The 17,515-nt window shown below is 46.1% G+C and overlaps 1 protein-coding gene across 2 annotated transcripts in view; it reads right to left on the bottom strand.

Moving 5' to 3' along the window:
* LOC142311890 (protein unc-80 homolog) overlaps window positions 1-17,515 on the bottom strand; it is a 124,242-nt gene that overhangs the window by 57,501 nt on the left and 49,226 nt on the right. The window contains exon 2 of one of the 2 annotated variants that reach the window (XR_012754313.1): window positions 10,869-11,509. The exons of the other annotated variant lie outside the window; for it this stretch is intronic. The gene's annotated coding sequence lies outside the window, so the exon portion shown is untranslated. Of the gene's footprint in view, window positions 1-10,868; window positions 11,510-17,515 lie in introns of those variants that run through there. 2 annotated transcript variants of the gene reach the window in all.

Below are 17,515 nucleotides of genomic sequence, written 5' to 3' on the forward strand. Positions count from 1 at the left end.
GCTGTCGGTGCCGAAATAGCAGGATGGACGGGTGCCGAAGAATCATTCGGACCCAGGTCATTCAGACAGGTGTTAATGGTCTGCAGGAAGGACAAGATCTGTTCTTGCTTTTCCCGCATCTACGACATCTACGGAACAGTGTTAGCAGCGAAAATGTGGCAGAGTCAACGAAGTCTATGGCCATGGCAGCGAGCAGGGTTAATGGACCCAGTGGACCACAAGGGGACCCGGGCTTACCCTTTAGTGGGAGGGGCTTAACTAAGCGCCTACCGCAAAGCAGACGCCAGGTACCACTCCCAGGGCAGAGACCGAGACGACTGTTTCAGCTGACCCCTAGGGCAGGTACAAAACACTGGTAAGGGCGCAGGTATAGGCAGGTACAGACGGGATAACTGAGGCAGACAGACAGGCAGGCAGGTACCCACAGATATGGTGGGCACAGCAGGGTAGATAGGTATGAGAAGGCAGGTACGGGTGACCGACACAGGGATAACAGGACAGGAACTAGGGACCTGACAACTAGGCTAGCAGACTCGTATACTAACAGAAGGCATTGTGCAGGAACCTCCCCTAATGGGAGGGTGCCTTAAATACATTGTTGCCTTAATCCATAGGCTGAGAGGTATTACCTGAAAATAGCGCGCTGGCCCTTTAAGAGGAGGACCGGCGTGAACAGGACCCACGGGTAAAGGGAGGCAGACAAGCACATGGGAGGCAGCGGAGCTACGGGGGAAGACACAACCCGGCGGGGTCCACGAGTAAGTCGGCTTCCCTGCAGAGACACTGGTGCTGCAGTAGTGCTCAAGGACAGACACTGCTCCATTCTAATGGGGTACACAGGACCCTCATTCCCCTGGATCATGCATAGGCGATAAATATTGCTTGTGGGTCCATGGGTCAATGTGATTACTGGTAATTAAAATGATTATGAACCCTTAAAACTCTAAAATGTTACTACAAGTAAGTTCATATCTCATTCACAAAGGCCCAGGAAGCTGAGATATGAGGAGCTGTTTCCTTGACCCTGGAGAGGTATTATTTTATAAAATCAAGAGATCACGATTTCCTTTCTATACCTCCACAACCAGGGACATATAAACCCGATATAGGCTACGTCCACACACTGCATTATTGTGGTAACCAAAAAAAAAAAATCTCATCTTGTGGCCAAAAAACGCATCAACAAACACATGCGTTTTCGGTGCGTTTTTAATGCCTTTTTAACCATGTGTTTTTTATGCGTTTTTATCACCAATGGGTGAAAAACGCAGGTTAAAACGCAAAAAGAATTGACATGCTGCATTTTTGTGATCACCACAAAATGCACCAAAAGGTCACCACAAAATGCACCAAAAACGCATCAAAAACTGCAGTGTGTGCATGGTGCCATAAAGTGTGAGGTTCCCCAACAAATAGCTCCCTATAGCTCAGCTTCCCGGGCATTTGGGAGTACAAGGGAGATTAGAAACAGTGAGAATAGGAGTATTTTTGGTTCCTTGAGGGAGCCCAAAGACACCCTCTTCCAAATAAATAGTTACCGGTATTACTAATGGCAGACTAGAGGTTGGGGCCCCTGTTACAGATTTTGCATTGTAGGCAGGGACATAACTATAGTAGATGCAAGGGCTGAAGTAACACTCGTTCCCAGGGGCATAAAGAAGCCAAAAAGTTCCCTTTGGCCCATATAAGAAGACCAGTTCTATTAACGCCCTTGAGGGACCTGTAGAAGATTTTGGATTGGGGCCCACAAGCTTCAAGTTATGATTTGGACCTGACTTTATTCCATTATCTTCTAGTTATATCTTCTCCTTTGATTCACTGCATCCTTAGCTTTGTGGAGACCGCCAGCCCCCCGGGATCTACTATTTACACTGCAATGTTTGATTTTCACAACAACCCTTCTATTATTGGCAGCATTTGGTTGTTACGGCCTCATGCATTCGTGTATATTACAGTAAGGAGCAGAAGGAATGTTCTTGGAAGATGCTGAACAAGAACTAAGTCATCAACAAAACTTATTATCACAAATTCTGTTACAGGTCCTGTAGATTTATAGTAGTGTTCATCCTGAGCCTCCTGGTTCGCTAAAGCCTAACTCCACTCAAAATCTAACCATATTAATGAAATTGCAATATTTTGCCCATTATGTTATACTTACAGGATTTAAGGATGATGAGATATGAGGTCCTGTTTGATGAATTCCTCAATACTATAGGGCTTCTTTAGCTGTCCCTGTGACATAAAGAGGTCAGTGTGGTCACTGGTTCATCATCTTCACCTAATATCCCATGCAATTCTACGCACTAGAGGACTTGCCTCCTATCATAAAGGAGTGTTCATCCTGAGCCTCCTGTTTCATTAAAATCCGAAGAATAAAAAAAAAATTAGAGGTGACTGCAACTAATCCTATTATTTCTCTCTCAAGTCACACTCACAAGAAGCTTAAGGCCCAGTCACACTAAACAACTTACCAGCGATCCCAACAACGATACAACCTGATAGGGATCGCTGGTAAGTTGCTAGGAGGTCGCTGGTGAGATGTCACACTAAGCGTCGCTCCAGCGATCCAACCAGCAACCTGACCTGGCAGGGATCGCTGGAGCGTCGCTACACATGGAAGCATGCTGCGCTTGGTAACTAAGGTAAATATCGGGTAACCAAACCGATATTTACCTTGGTTACCAGCGCACACTGCTTAGCGCTGGCTCCCTGCACACCTAGCCACAGTACACATCGGGGTAATTACCCGATGTGTACTCTGCTACTTGTGCAGGCAGCAGGGAGCCGGCTTCTGCGGATGCTGGTAACCACGGTAAACATCGGGTAACCAAGAAGCCCTTCCCTTGGTTACCCGATATTTACCTTCATTACCAGCGTCCGCCGCTCTCACACTGCCAGTGCCGGCTCCCTGTTCCCTGAACTCCTACCACAGTACACATCAGGTTAATTACCCGATGTGTACTCCAGCTACGTGTGCAGAGAGCAGGAGCCGGCACTGACAGCTGAGAGCGGCGGACGCTGGTAACAAAGGTAAATATCGGGTAACCAAGGAAAGGGCTTCTTGGTTACCCGATATTTACATTGGTTACCAGCGTCCGCAGAAGCCGGCTCCTGCTGCCTGCACATTTAGTTGTTGCTCTGTCGCTGTCACACACAGTGATGTGTGCTTCACAGCGGGAGAGCAACAACTAAAAATTGGTCCAGGACATTCAGCAACAATCAACGACCTCACAGCAGGGGCCAGGTTGTTGCTGGATGTCACACACAGCAACATCGCTAGCAAGTTGTGCCTCAGCAGCGATGTTGCTAGCAATGTTGCTTAGTGTGACGGTACCTTTAGATGTAGGGGCTATGTGGTGAAGCCCAATTCCTGCCTCTGCTGCCTGCAATCTTCCCCTAAATAGTACTTCCATTATTAGGTTAGCTCTGGACACCATTAATGACCACAGTTTAATCTGTCTCCTACCTGAAATGAATCTGTCTCCTACCTGAAATGACTGATAGCACAGAAGATTTCATTCAAATCCATATTATAAGGGCCATTTCAGAGAAAAAAATAGCAAAGAGAAAAAAATTAGATATGAAAAAACTGAATAAAATAAAGTCCTTTAATTTTACAGATAGTATAAAACAAAGCAGCCTAGTAGAATCCTAAAATAAATTATGATACTGTCCCTTTAATATTTAAAGGGAAACTCCAATAAAAAAATAGAGAATATCCCATTGTAATTATTTATTACAGTTTCCCTAATGAATACAAGTTGAGCCACACAATTTATAAAGCAGTGGCCCGAAAATTCAAACACAGGCTACAAAATAAATATGCGGAGCATCAAAGTGATTACAGCAGATAAACATTAATTTGACACCAAAGGGGTTAAAGATTGGTAAAATGAACACACACCTCCCCCTACTGGTAGAATGAGGCAATAACACAAGCTCAAGCTCCAGCTTGAAACCATGGAATGTTTTGATGATTCACACATTCTTGAAGAAACTTGGTTTCTTAATCTCATCTTCACCTTCTTACTCTCCCACCATTCATGGACTTTATAATAATATTTAGATTTGTCATCGATGATTTTCTTAAGTCCTCATGTAGGGGGGTGAGTGATGGAACGTCTTGACATTTAGAACAATGCACCTCCGTTGTGTGAACTTGTCGGATTGTCAATGCTCGTTAATTGTTTCAGTCAGTTGAAACCAACCCAAGGTCTATCTCACCATTTCCAAATTCAGACCTGGCTCTTCATCATGAAGCACAATGATTTGACCCACCTGCCTTGACAAGTTCCACCCGTGTTCTGATTACCTGGTTTACCGGGGACAAGGTCATTTCAAGACTTAGAATATGACAAGCGTGAAATAACAAAAAGAAAATATGGTCTGGAGTCTATGTTGTCAGTAAATGTCAGTCCCCAGATAATATAACCACTGTGGTCATGAGAAGAGTAGACTTTAGTCCTCTGATAACATGGTCAACATGGTTACAAGAAAAGTAAACTTCAGTTCCCGGATAATATGGCCACCATGGTCATGAGAATAGTAGACTTCAGTCCAGAAATAATATGACCACTGTGAGGAGCTGGCTGCAGACTAAAGACTATTGGACCAATGGACGTAGAGACGTAGAGTGCAGTCCACTGTTCTAAGGGATTTCGACTGTTTACAGCACTGAGCGACGGTTACGTAAATCTAATTGTGTTTTACTAGAGCTAGCTTGCTCGTTAGTTTAAGGCACACAACAAGGAAGGGGTTGTTAGAATAAGTTCACACAGTGCGTTTTTTGCGGCGTTTTTGCGCAGTTTTCGGGTGCGTTTTTGCTCAGAAAACTGCATGACTTTGCTTCCCCAGCAAAGTCTATGAGTTTTCATTTTTGCTGTCTGCACACAGCGTTTTTTTTCAGCTGCGTTTTTGTGGTGCCACAAAAACGCAGCATGTCAATTATTCCCGCGTTTTTCACTGCGCTTTTCATCCATTGAGTGCAATGGGATGTTGAAAGACGCAATGAGAAACGCAAATAGCTGCGTTTTGGTGCGTTACTAAGACCAAAAACGCAGCTATAAACGCAGGAGGTGGGTAGTAAAGTGACATGTACAGGAAGAGGATTCCTTCTGTCAGTAAACACAGAAGCGTGAATCCTCCCGGTACCGTCACCGCTGCATCCACCTCCCGTCCCGTGCATGTATGCTGCCGTGCGGCGCCATGTCTGGGCGGGCGGTGGAGGCAGCTGCAAAATCAAAAGTGAACAGTAGAAAAAAAAAAAAATCATACTCACCTGTCTTCAGACTGCCGGTGCCATGCCTGCTCCCATCTCCTCTTCCCGGTACCACCGCCGCTCCGGCTGTGTGCAGTCTCCCCGGGTACGTGTGCCTGCAGGATGCAGGACCTGGCGATGGATCACCTGATGCAGTCACCTGACGCATCAGCTGATCGTAAGTCTCGGGCTGACGCCAGCGCCCCTCCGGTTTGACCTATCAGCGGATGCGTCAGGAGACTTCATCCCTGATTACCGGCAGCTCCTGCAGCGATCAGACGGGATTAGACTCCGCTGCAGGAGCTGCCGGTAATCAGCACATAAGTGAGTATTTTTTTTTTTCTTTTGCACCGATGCATCTGCTGATTGTATAAATGGCTTTTATACAATCAGCTGATGTGTGATGTGATTCAGGAACTTGATCCTGACACATCATCCGATCGCTTTGTCTTCCAGCAAACCGATCAGATGATATTGGATCCAGATTGGACGGCGCGGGACCCTGCCCCAGAATTACTGCGGAGGGGGGGGATTCTTTATTTCAATAAAGATGGAGTCACTAATTGTGTTGTGTTTTATTTCTAATAAAAATATTTTTCTGTGTGTTGTGGTTTTTTTATCTTTACTAGAAATTCATGGTGGCCATGCCTAATATTGGCGTGACACCATGAATTTCGGGCTTAGGGCCAGCTGATAATATACAGCTAGCCCTAACCCCATTATTACCCAGTGAGCCACCCGGCATCAGGGCAGCTGGAAGAGTTAGATACAGCGCCAGAAGATGGAGCTTCTATGAAAGCGCCATTTTCTGGGGTGGCTGCGGACTGCAATTCGCAGCGGGGGTGCCCAGAAAGCATGGGCACCCTGCACTGTGGATTCCAATCCCCAGCTGCCTAGTTGTACCCGGCTGGACACAAAAATTAGGCGAAGCTCACGTCATTTTTTTTTTTTAAATTATTTCATGAAATTCATGAAATAATTAAAAAAAAAGGGCTTCTCTATATTTTTGGTTCCCAGCTGGGTACAAATAGGCAGCTGGGGGTTGGGGGCAGCCCGTACCTGCCTGCTGTACCCGGCTAGCATACAAAAATATGGTGAAGCCCACGTCATTTTTTTTTGTTTGGGGGGCAAAGAAATCCTGCATACAGTCCTGGAAGGAGGATGCTGAGCCTTGTAGTTCGACAGCTGCTGTCTGCTCTCCTGCATACACGATTGGATGGAGGATGCTGAGCCTTGTAGTTCTGCAGCTGCTGTCTGCTCTCCTGCATACACTATTGGATGGAGGATGCTGAGCCTTGTAGTTCTGCAGCTGCTGTCTGCTCTCCTGCATACACTATTGGATGGAGCCTTGTAGTTCTGCAGATGTCTGCTCTCCTGCATACACTAGTGGAGAATGAAGAACATATTGAAGAAGGAAATGACATCAGACCTTTTTTTTTTTGTTCACTGATAAAAACCGCATAAAGACGCAGTGAGCAAAAACGCAGCAAAACGCAGCAAAAAAACGCACCAAATCGCGGCAAAACGCGTGCGTTTTTTGCCGCGGGTGCGTTTTTGTGCGGTTTTTGCCGCAAAAAAACGCATAAAAACGCAGCGTCAAAAAAAACACAGTGTGTGAACCCAGCCTTAATGTGTCTATCCTAGTTGGCCTCCATGGACTCTAATGTAATCAGGCCTGCAGTAGGATTCATTCTTTTTACCCTGGTGGCGGTTTGTGCATTTATTGTTCCCCTTTGCAGGGGCACTCCCTGATACGTAATCCTGCAGACTGGCCGGAGACTGGACTTCCATACCCTCCTTCATACTTGGACTTACATGAAATAAATGTTTAAAGGAGTAGGATGTGATCACCTCTCTTCCTCCAGGAGGATGATCCCAAAAGAGATAGAAAAGCGAGAAGACATGTCTGGATGTAGTTGGCGCTGTGACGTGGAAGGGCGAGACTCTGTCGCTGTGGCCAGGTTGTGGTGCACATGAATGGATTACAGAGATTGCAGCTGGATACCCGTGCTACGGTCGTGATATCCATCCTCTGGATTGAGGAACTATCCTAAGGACTATTGTTGCTGGCTGCAACCGGATACCCACTCTACGGTCATGATTTCCATTGTCTTGCTGAGCATAAGGACTATGGTTGTTGTAAGACCGTGTACGGAAGAAAATTGTTGCCTCGTTAACCTGCATAAGTGATTAATACAGCTCACAACCTCAAATCTTCACAACCACTATGGTCTCGAGAAGTGTAAACTACAGTCCCCAAATAATATATCCACCATGGTAAACTTTAGTCCCTTGATAATATGACCACCATGGTCACAAGAAGAATAGACCAGTCCCTGAATAAAATGGCCACCATGGTCACAGGAAGTGTAGACTTCAGTCCTTGAATAATATGGCCACCATGGTCAACAGAAAAGTAGACTTCAGGCCTTAAATAAAATGGCCACAATGGTGAGAAGAAGAGTAGACTTCGATCCACAGATATGGCCACCATGGTCAGGAGAAGAGTAAACTTTAATCCACAGATAATATGGGCAACATAGTATGAAGCAGAGTAGACTTCAGTCTCTGGATAATATCGCCACCTTAGTCAGGAGAAGAGTAGACTTCAGTCACCAGATAATATGACCACCATGGTAGACTATAGTCCATGGATAATATAACTACCATGGTCACAAGCAGTGTAGGATTCAGTCCCAGGATAATATGGCCACCACAGTCAGGAGAAGAGTAGACTTCGATCCACAGATAATAAGGCAACAATAGTCTGAAGAACAGTAGACATTAGATCCCAGATTATTTGGCGGCAATGGTCATGAGAAAAGTAGACTTCGATCTACAGATAATATGGCCACCATGGTCAAGAGAAGAGTAGACTTCAATCCCAATATAATATGCCTACCATGGTCAGAAGAAGAGAAAACTTCATATACCAGATAATATGGCCACCAAAGTAAGAAGAGTAGAATTTCATCCACAGATAATATGGCCACCATGGTCAGGAGAACAGTAGACTTCAGTCCCCGGATAACATGGCCACCATGGTCGGGAAAAATTTAGACTGTGATCCACTGATAATATGGCCACCATGGTTGGGAGAACAGTAGACTTCAGTCCCTGGATAATATGGCCATCATGGTCAGATGAGTAGGCTTCAATCAGCACATAATACAACCACCATGGTGGACTATAGTCCTTGGATAATATAACCACCAAGGTCACAAGAAGAATAGACTTCGGTCCCTGAATAAATTGGCCACCATGGTCACAATAAGTGTAGACTTCAGTCCCTGGATAATATAACCACCAAGGGCAAAGTAGAGTAGACATTAGTGATAAGCAAGCGTGCTCGCCACTGCTCATTACTCGATTGTGCCTAGGGGTTCTCGGGCACGACTCGACAACAGAATATGATGGAAGTCAATGCAAAACTCGAGCATTATTAAATTCCAATGCACAATCGAATAACGAGCAGTGGTTAGCATGCTTGCTCATCACTAGTAGACATCAGTCCCCACATAAGATAACCAAAATAGTCATGAGAAGAGTAGACTTCAGTCTCTGGATAATGTAACCACCCCACCATAGTCACAAGAATAGTAGAATTCAGTCACCAGAAAGAGGGTCCATGAAATTTGTGGATTGATCTGATCTCTAGAGGAGATTCAGCTCATTAGAATTAGAGGTGGCCTGATGACCAAGCAGAAGAAATTCAAGTAATTAATTTGTGGATGGCTTGATTGACCACATTAAAAAATTCAGGTCACTTAGCTCCAATACTTAATAACATCCTAGTTGGGCGTACACTAGTATCTGGTGGCACAATGTGTGCCTCATTAATAGAGTGAGGCTGACGGGGCATAATCAGCAAGTGATCAGTGCTAGAGGGCACTCAGATCTATTCATTTTTATTTTGTCCTCAGGAAAAGTGATAACTTGCCGACTGCTTGGGGTCCCACTACTGGAACCCGCACTGGGAAATTTTGAGCCCAACTCCAAAATGGCACAGCATGTTGGATGCCTGAGCCCCACTCCATTCATTCACTATGAGGCTTCATGGAAATGCCAAGCTCATTGCACAGCTGCCCAGTAGGGAATGAAGGGGGTGCAGGTCAAGCGTACACATGCTGCCCCATTCTAATGAGGATAAATATTCTGTGGGTCCCAGCGATCAGACCCCATCAATTAGCAAGTCATTACCTATCCATGTAACATTTTTCACTGGCCAACACCTTCAAAGGGGTTTTTCATCTTAAAAAATGATGACATACAGTTAGGTCCAGAAATATTTGGACAGTGACACAATTTTCACGATTTGGGCTCTGCATGCCACCACATTGGATTTGAAATGAAATCTCTACAACAGAATTCAAGTGCAGATTGTAACGTTTAATTTGAAGGTTTGAACAAAAATATCTGATGAAATGTGTACAATTCCTACAATTTCTTTTACAAACACTCCACATTTTAGGAGGTCAAAAGTAATTGGACAAATAAACCAAACCCAAGCAAAATATTTTTATTTTCAATATTTTGTTGCGAATCCTTTGGAGGCAATCACTGCCTTAAGTCTGGAACCCATGGACATCACCAAACGCTGGGTTTCCTCCTTCTTAATGCTTTGCCAGGCCTTTACAGCCGCAGCCTTCAGGTCTTGCTTGTTTGTGGGTCTTTCCGTCTTAAGTCTGGATTTGAGCAAGTGAAATGCATGCTCAATTGGGTTAAGATCTGGTGATTGACTTGGCCATTGCAGAATGTTCCACTTTTTTTGCACTCATGAACTCCTGGGTAGCTTTGGCTGTATGCTTGGGGTCATTGTCCATCTGTACTATGAAGTGCCGTCCGATCAACTTTGCGGCATTTGGCTGAATCTGGGCTGAAAGTATATCCCGGTACACTTCAGAATTCATCCGGCTACTCTTGTCTGCTGTTATGTCATCAATAAACACAAGTGACCCAGTGCCATTGAAAGCCATGCATGCCCATGCCATCACGTTGCCTCCACCATGTTTTACAGAGGATGTGGTGTGCCTTGGATCATGTGCCGTTCCCTTTCTTCTCCAAACTTTTTTCTTCCCATCATTCTGGTACAGGTTGATCTTTGTCTCATCTGTCCATAGAATACTTTTCCAGAACTGAGCTGGCTTCATGAGGTGTTTTTCAGCAAATTTAACTCTGGCCTATCTATTTTTGGAATTGATGAATGGTTTGCATCTAGATGTGAACCCTTTGTATTTACTTTCATGGAGTCTTCTCTTTACTGTTGACTTAGAGACAGATACACCTACTTCACTGAGAGTGTTCTGGACTTCAGTTGATGTTGTGAACGGGTTCTTCTTCACCAAAGAAAGTATGCGGCGATGATCCACCACTGTTGTCATCCGTGGACGCCCAGGCCTTTTTGAGTTCCCAAGCTCACCAGTCAATTCCTTTTTTCTCAGAATGTACCCGACTGTTGATTTTGCTACTCCAAGCATGTCTGCTATCTCTCTGATGGATTTTTTCTTTTTTTTCAGCCTCAGGATGTTCTGCTTCACCTCAATTGAGAGTTCCTTAGACCGCATGTTGTCTGGTCACAGCAACAGCTTCCAAATGCAAAACCACACACCTGTAATCAACCCCAGACCTTTTAACTACTTCATTGATTACAGGTTAACGAGGATGACGCCTTCAGAGTTAATTGCAGCCCTTAGAGTCTCTTGTCCAATTACTTTTGGTCCCTTGAAAAAGAGGAGGCTATGCATTACAGAGCTATGATTGCTAAACCCTTTCTCCGAATTGTATGTGAAAACTCTCATATTGCAGCTGGGAGTGTGCACTTTCAGCCCATATTATATATATAATTGTATTTCTGAACATGTTTTTGTAAACAGCTAAAATAACAAAACTTGTGTCACTGTCCAAATATTTTGTTAGGACCAGGTGGACGGGCAGACCCAGGAGGTGGATCCACTGGGCTGAACACCTCACCGAGGGCAAGGTGCCCGGTAGCCGGAGCACTACGGGTAGCAGGACAGTCCGTTCAGAGGAGTGGAGTGAAGAAGTCCCTGGGACCACGGGGTCTCTGAAGGTAGTCCGGGTGACGGAGCTCAGGTTCGGAGGCCGAGATGACGTCAGGCAGAGTCCGGAACCAACGGAGCGAGAAGGTGGGTCACCACAGGGATCGGAGATGGTAGGAACTGACGGGATGGCAGACAGTCACCGTTCGGGGTTCGGGTATCGTCAGGACCGGTTGGCGAGGCAGGAGCGGCTCTACGAGAGAGATAGGTAAGTATGGCACAAGACACAAAAAGACCTGACTCCTAGCTTAGCAAACACGAAGAACAGGCCCGGCCCACTTGGAAAGGATCCCCCTATATACCCCGTACCTGATTCCTCAATATCCTGTTTGAGGACACTGGCCCTTTAAGAGAGGGTCAATGACCGCGCGCGCGCCCTAATGCGCATGCGCGAGGCCCGGGTGCCAGAAGCCAGAGCAGGGAGCGGTGCACAGGAGGCAGGAGTGCTCAGCATCGCAGATGGGCGCCGGGACCGGGGACCGGGTTGCCTGGAGGACGCAGGTGAGGGAGTATGGAGGCCGTGGAGCGGGGAACGCCTGGCAGAGGAGCCGGGGAGCGTGGCAGGGGAGCCGGGGAGCGTGGCACGGGAGCTGGGGAGCGTGACATATTTCTGGACCTAACTGTATGACTATGATGGATTTATCATGATTTTATGACTTGGATGTCTCAGAAGTTGGATAGGTGATAGCTTTTAATGTTCAGTATAATCCTTTAATTGGTGCCCAAGGTGGTTGCCCTTCTCAAATATTTCACATCTTAAACCTTCCTCCCATCCCTTATATAGTATTAGGAAGACATTGCATTTTTTTTTTTTTTACAAAAACATTGAAAACGTAAGAAAATAATTCTAAAACATTTTACATAAGCAATTGGATCGCGGGTCAATGATCATTTTGGAAAAGTCATTGCTCGGATTTTCCCGTTGATGAGATCCTGCAGTTCAGCTCAGACGTATAATAACTCAACCTGATCGCTTTGGACAACCATGCACATGTAGACTATAACCAAGCCAAATGGATTCAGGCCAGCTTTCAAAAACGTGGTGAGTAATGCATGAATGATTGTGAGGCTCTTAGAAGGTCACTGAACTTGATGCCAGGGCAGATATGGCATTCATACATTAGTGTCCAATGACATTGGAAAGAACGATCCAAACCCAGGACTTGTGGTAACTAAGGGCTGTGGTGTCACAGTATAGGACTACCTCCTACAAATCACCTCCTCACACTATGACCAGCACTATATTAACCTTTCACACCAGCAGGGACTTCCAGGTCTTGTGTGCCCTCTATGGCTTGGACAACTGCCTGCTTAGCTTTTCTTCAACTTATTGGCCTTGTGGTTAGATGTGTAATTATACTGATTTTTCCAATTCTATTAACACTACTCTTAAGGGGGCTTTACACGCTACGATATCGTTAATGTTTGGTCGTCGGGGTCAAGTTGTTAGTGACGCACATCCGGTGTCATTAACGATATCGCAGCGTGTGACACTGACCAGCGACCTTAAGCGACCTCAAAAATGGTGAAAATCGTTCACCATGGAGAGGTCGTCCCAAACTCAAAAATCGGTAAGGGTTGTTTTTCCAGGTGGTTCATCGCTCATGCGGCAGAACACATCGCTGTGTGTGACACCGCAGGAGCAAGAAACTTCTCCTTACCTGCCGCCGGTCAAAATGCAGAAGGAAGGAGGTGGGCGGGATATTTCGTCCTGCTCATCTCCACCCATCCGCTTTGATTGGCCGGCCGCTTAGTGACGTTGCGGTGACGTCGCTGTGATGCCGAACGTCCCTCCCCCTTGAAGGAGGGAATGTTCGGCAGTCACAGCGACGCCGCCAACCAGGTAAGTACGTGTGACGCTTCCGTAGCGATAATGTTCGCTACGGCAGCGATCACAAACAATCGCATGCGCGACGGGGGCGGGTACTTACACGCTCGCTATCGATACAAATTGTGATATCGCTACCGTGTAAAGACCCCTTAAGACCGTTTCTCATTTGCCAATCTCTGCAGCAGTCATGCCTATCACTAGGTAAATAATGCTGCTCTCCCTTCACCTATCACAGCATCAAGTCAGAGCAAAATATCAAAATATAGAGAGGAATTTACACAATTTACAGCATTTAGGTTGCACCTATTTTTATTTCTGCATCAAAAAGGTCCCCCCAGGCTCATTCATGTTATACAAGCCTTGTATGCAGCTGACAAGTAGTTTTACATTGAAAGGGGTCAAGGATTCCAATTTTGCTCTGAGTTATGTATTTGCAAAACTAAAAAAAAAGTTATCATTTAGGGTCGTTGTGATATAATGTTCAAACAACATATAAGGATACTACAAGGACTTCCAAATTATTTCATTTTACCTAGAACTTCCAATATGTTTCAATGCTAAATGTCTCCCAAAAATCAAATTATTTTAAATACCCTACCAAGAATCGGGATCAGATTGCTCCCCATGCCCCTGTCACGTCTTCAGGGTCACATGTTCCTCAAGAGTTGTCAAGGACCACGAATCAGATCATCCATCTTGTTTCCTGCAAACCTTCCAAACATTCTCCATGTCCCCAGCCACCACCAAAAACCAGATCATTTTCCAAAAAAACAAATAATTATCCAAGTCTTCTGCTGCCCCAGGACTTATCATTCATCGCCCCTTTATGGCCCCCAGTACCAGGTCATTTTATGTCTACAGTGAGACCCAAAATGACATTGTTCTTCAGATCTGTTAAAGCCCCGGGGGTCACATCATTCAATAGAAACACTAATCAGACTATAGTAGGGGTAAAGGTAAACTTTCCAGCCGTGGGGCAGCCTACACACGACCTGTATGTTGCCTATGAGAAGACATTTTTGCTGCGTCAGTAAATCCAAGCGGAATCATCCTACATTCTTTCACCCCGTAGTGCACATTCTTTAATTTGAGCGTGCCTCAACATGTGGTCATATACTTAATAGATGTCCTGTAAAGGATTTGGCAGACATTCCTCACTGCCATAACAAAAAAACAGTTTCCTTGATTATGACCATGGATGGATTGAACTTCAGCTGTCTGTTTGTTCTTTCTGTAAAGGTCATAGATATATAGATGAAAATGACACAGTAGTAAAAGAAATCACCTACCACTAAGAAAAACTAAAATGTCAATACATGACGTAGATACCTGAACCTCCTAAAAATATGTTTTTACTGAACAACCAAAGCCAAAACCGGGGCACCAGATTGCAACTGTAACGCTCACCACTAGATATGGTAAAGCACCCACTGGATCACAGGGGGAATCCAGGCTTGCCTTCTAGTGGGAGGGGATTGCCCAAGTGCCCACTGCAAGGCAGACACCAGGTGCCACTCCCAGGGCAGTGTCTGGGACTGTGGCAGCTGACCCCCAGGGCAGGGATGAATGGGGGGGACAAACGGGCAGAGTCTCTAGTGCAGCAAGGACCACTGGGACGTCTGAAGCTGATGGCATGGCTGTGGTGGACAAATAATCACTAGTAAAGCTGGGACCACTGGGGTAGTTGAGCAAGATGGCATGGTTGGGGTGGCAGTGACCACCAGGGTAGCTGAGGCAGATAATACAGCTGAGAAGGACGGACACCGGGGTACCGACAGGACTCGGAGACAGGCAAGGACACTAACAGGGAAGCACAGTAGACAAGGGGACTTGACAACTAGTTTACTGATCAGATTAATTTATTTTATATTTTGATAGATTGGGCATTTCTGAAAGCGGCGATACCAAATATGTGTATATTTTTATATATTTTTTTAACGCTTTAATTTTAAATGGGCGAATGGGGTGATTTGAACTTTTATTTTTTAATTTTTTTAACTTTGTTTTTAACTTTTTTTTTTTATTTTACTAGCCCCCCTAGGGGACTATAAGAATCAGCAGTCTGATTGCTTGTGCATTTCTGTAGATCACAGCTACACAGCTGAGATCTGCTGAAATGCTGCTTTCCTCTCACACATGGATCTCTGCAGGCATTGAGAGGAAGTGACTCATGATAGCTACAGGAGTCATCACATGACTCAGTGCTACCATGGCAACCAACGTGACTTCCAATGGTAGCCGGTGAGTACGCTCCTTACCGCGCCAGGCATCTACATCAGGCTGTCGCACTTCGACAGCCCGATGTAAGGGGTTAACAGGTGCGGGTGGATCGTGGATCCACTCGTGCTTGGGAGGCACACATGTCAGTTGTTGAAATCAGCTGACATGTGCGGGGATCTCTGCTGGCTGCCTGCAGTAGGCGGCGGGGATTGCCCTGACATGATCCATGACATACCCAGTACGTCGTGAAGAGGTGAAGTACCTAGTGCCTCTCAACGATAGGTGGAGAGACACTTCCAGGAAATGATGTTCTGGCCCTTTAAAAGTAGGGCAGCGGTCCACACGCAAACAATAGGAGCACTCCTGGAGGGCCTGTGCGGTGTGCAGAGGTCCCAGGAGAGAGAAGCAGAGAACACCCACGTGGAGGACCGCGGGCAAGCCATACAGCTTTATGCAGGCCGGATACGTTGGTGAGTGAATGGGCATCCCTATAGGGAGCAGGGCGAGCAGTGCAGAGACGCTAGCGCTACAGTACCCCCCTTACACCTCCTCTTCACCAGGCCAGAAGGAGGTCTCTTCTCCAGAATGATGTCCTCAGAGTTGATGGAAGAAGAGATGGCTGGTTCAAGGGGTAGGCTGGATGAGCTTTGTTTAGGAGGCTTACTCCAAGATACGGAACCAGTAACCATGACATACATCACAGAGGATTCAGGGACACCTTGAGATTCCTCTTTCCTCTCAACAAAGTCAATGGTAGCTGGCTGACATGAAGAAGACAGCACCAGATAGCAAGATGGTACCTCAGAAGACCTGGACGGATGGACATAAACCAGACACTTTTCATGGCATCTCTGCCCCCAATGGAGTACTTCACCGGATTTCCAATCCAGAACGGGCTCATGAGCACGAAGCCAAGGCAGACCTAGAATAAATAGACAAGACAAATTTGGAAGAACAAGCACGGAGATCTTATGAAAATGCGTATCTCCCACTCGCAGTTCCACGGGCTCAGAAACTAAGCGTATGGGTTCGGACAGGAGCATTCCATTCATGGACGACACAAACAAGGGCTTCAGAAGGCGTCAGGTGGGAATCTGGTAATGATCCACCACAGGTCGCTGAACGAAACTTTCAACAAAACCGAAGTCCAGGTGAGCCATTTCAGAGAAATTAACTCCATGTTACGATATGGACACAGACAAGGCCAATGTAGAAGAGGAACTGCTTTCGCTGAGGGAAACCTCCCCTACTGAGCCAAGGTAAGAGGGTTCCGGTCTCAAAAGACAGGCCTGGATGAATTGCTCTGCTCCTCCACAGTAGAAGCACATCCCCAAGGCTCCGCAATATCCTCATCGTTGTTCACACATCTTGATTTCATCCAATTGCAAGGGTTCAGGAACCGGAGTGGAAGCTGGAGCCTGAGGAGCCAACAGTCTCTGAAAGTTTGGAGCCAGGCACGTAGGTATACTTTCATGGGAGATTTCCTTGGATCGTTTCTGAAACCTGCGATCGACCCGTGTGGCTAAGGAGATAAGATCATCCCAAGTAACGGGACTGCCAGTTCGTCCTTGAATCTCCGGGATAATGCTTCCCAAAATGTGGACATCAGTGCCTGATTATTCCATCCAAGTTCAGAAGAGAAAGTGTGGAACTGAACCAAATAATGACCCACAGTCTGTTCTCCATAGCGCAACTGCAGAAGACACGACACAGCCCAGCTCATGAAAAACGTTTTGGAAGGCCTGCAGAAATTTCAGAATGTCAACGGTAATTGGGTCATTTTTTCCCACAGGGGATTGACCGAAGCGAGAGATTATCTACTGAGGTACGATACCAGGAATGCCAGTTTGGATTGGTCTGAAGAAAACTGGTGGGCCAGCAGCTCAAAGTGCAGGGTACACTGGTTGATGAAACCTTGACATTGCTTGGGGTCGCCGTCAAAGTGAAGTGGGGCAAACAAACAAGTGTGACGCCCTGGACTAGTCAGGTCGTCCCAGGTAGTCACACACACACACACACACACACCACCCCCTCCCCGAGTAGGTGACAGCAGCCAACCAAGAAACCCTTGTCACCACCCTCCAGGTTTGATGTCCACACCAAGGGGGCGGAGCCAGGTGGTTGGCTCCACCCACCGAGGAGTTCACA

Source organism: Anomaloglossus baeobatrachus, chromosome 5 (assembly GCF_048569485.1).
Source record: "Anomaloglossus baeobatrachus isolate aAnoBae1 chromosome 5, aAnoBae1.hap1, whole genome shotgun sequence".
Lineage (NCBI taxonomy): Eukaryota > Metazoa > Chordata > Amphibia > Anura > Aromobatidae > Anomaloglossus > Anomaloglossus baeobatrachus.